At 48.9% G+C, this 2,467-nt stretch overlaps 1 pseudogene; it reads left to right on the top strand.

Annotated features, from left to right (window-relative positions):
- The first annotated feature begins 1,204 nt into the window (after positions 1-1,204).
- Positions 1,205-1,821, top strand: LOC123408495 (annotated as a pseudogene).
- The last annotated feature ends 646 nt before the right edge of the window (positions 1,822-2,467 follow it).

Here is a 2,467-nt window from a genome sequence, read left to right as displayed (position 1 = left end):
TGTAAACCCACCAACCATGCTTGTATACTTAATTGCAATACATTTCCATAATACGACAATGCAAGTAGACACTGGTACAAAAAAACAATTATGTTGTATGGCCAATAACATTTTGTGGTATTACCTTCATAATATAGCCGGTTATATGCCTATCGTCAACTCGGAGGCTCTGGAAAATGTAAAGCAATGCAAGGAACATTACATGGATGATCCGCTTCCAAAAAACATATCTATAAAAGGTACAAATTTCTTTGATCCCAAATTTGCGGGGCCTTCTATTCTCAAGCACTTATGTCCACTCAGAGTAAGGTTTAAAGTTGTTGAATGTGATTTTTTTCATTACTTATATCTATATAAATAGAGATCATTGTTGGTATTTCAAAAACTCTGAGCATTTTGGTTGATCACAAATGTCAAAAATAGATAACTATATGTCTGAAACTCATGTATTTATAGAGGTATGGACGGAAGTGCAATCAATTCTTATAATTATAAAACAAGTTAGAGGCCAACTTCTGAAGACTAACTACACATATCTGTCAGAACACTGAACTAATTATAATCGATCTTTTGTCGTGGTCTCTTCAAATCGAGCTCAAAGATCATAAATACTAATCAGAAATCACGAGGCAGATGAAATAATCTAGCACAAAGCCGCGCTGGAAGAGGATGAATTCAGGAAATAAATAATACCTCTTGGTTGAAATGGTTGGTACTGGTGCTATCATTAGAATGAAGGACCTTTATCGCTACATCCAAGTGATTGATATGGCCCTTGTATACCGTTCCATTAGACCCAATTCCGATCTTGCATGACCTTGCATTATCAATCTCTTTCCAAGTGAACTCTGAGAATGATGTTGTAGCATTATCCACCCTGGCCTGGATCTGACTTAACTGAGCTTCCACTTCCATGCGCCTCGCAGCTAATTCATTCACCTGATACACATAAATAAGGATCAGAGGTAAGATGATTTAAACATTTCTGCTGAACTGGTAAATTCACCCTTTTTGACAGCAACCACACCACTGACTTGCCTGAAGAGATGCATCAACAGACTTAAGCTTCAGCTTTTCAAGCTCTCTACTGACATCATGCTGCAATGGGACAGGTTGTTAGATCTTAACAGCATGTCGTAGTACCTGTTCTTTTGTCTTGTGGATACGTGACCATAATACTTTCATCGACTGGAGTATACTCCCGATGGATCGGTGGGCGGCCACGGCTGCCGGCCCGGCGGTGGCGGCGGGGGCGCCATCCTACTGGTGCTACAGCTGCGAGCGGTTCGTGCGCACGGAGGGGGACACGGGGCTGGCCTGCCCCGGCTGCGACTGCGGCTTCCTGGAGCAGATGGACGCACCGCCGCCGCGCAGGGCCGTCACGTCCGCCATCCTTCGTCCGACACCGCGCCGCCGCGGACGCGCCCGCCGAGGTCCCGCCACGCCACCAGCGCCACCAGCAGCTTCGAGCTCTTCTACGACGACGGCGCCGTATCCGGCCTTCGCCCGCTGCCCAAGAGCATGTCCGACTTCCTCATGGGCTCCGGCTTCGAGCGCCTCCTCGAGCAGCTCGCCCAGATCGAGGCCGGCGGCTTCAGCGCCGTCCGCCCCTGCGACAACCCGCCGGCCTCCAATGCCTCCGTCGAGTCCATGCCCACCGTCGTCGTCGCTGCCTGCCACGTCGGCGCCGACTCCCACTGCGCCGTCTGCAAGGAGGACTTCGAGCTGGGCGACGAGGCCCGGGAGATGCCCTGCAGCCACATGTACCACCAGGACTGCATCCTGCCGTGGCTCGCGCTGCGCAACTCGGGAGCTTCTTGAACACAAGGAGCCACGCGGCGGCCGGGGCGGGGCCGGACGAAACGGAGGATAGGTGGTAGAAGCGGCGGAAGTCCGGGGAGGAGATGAGGTGGGACAGGGGACGGGCGACGGAGCGGACGCGGAGCAGCTCCGGGAGCGCGAGGCGGATGAGGATCTGATGGGAGGAGCACACCGGAGTCGCCGAGGAGAGGATAAGGTTTGGGTGGGGAGAGGGCTGTGGTGTGCACTCAGAGGAGAGGATAGGATCGGGTGGGGAGAGGGGGAGTGGGTGAGATTGTGTGGGGGGGTCGGTTGGGGGGGGGGAGTGGGTGGTTCGGGTGTGTTTTTTTTAAACGAGGTGGGTGAGATTGTGAGGTTTTTCTTTTTTCACGAAATTGTTAGGTTATTTTTTATAACGAGAGTGGGTGAGGTTTTTTTTATACCAGGAGTATGTTCTTATTTTTCTTTTTTTACCTTTTCTGTGTCTATCATGTTTATTTATACATTATGGAATATTTGATTATATTTTGACTACTTCCTCCATTCCTAATTATAAATCTTTTTAAATTTTTGAATATAAATAACGTATGGATCAAAATGTCTATATGCATCCGTACGTAGTGCATAAAAGACATATATTTAGTGATCAAAATGGAAATTCGAACCA

This window comes from Hordeum vulgare, chromosome 7H, assembly GCF_904849725.1.
Source record: "Hordeum vulgare subsp. vulgare chromosome 7H, MorexV3_pseudomolecules_assembly, whole genome shotgun sequence".
NCBI classification, from domain to species: domain Eukaryota; kingdom Viridiplantae; phylum Streptophyta; class Magnoliopsida; order Poales; family Poaceae; genus Hordeum; species Hordeum vulgare.
The sequence above is the reverse complement of the archived record's forward strand: the minus strand, read 5'-3'. Positions and strand labels throughout refer to the sequence as shown.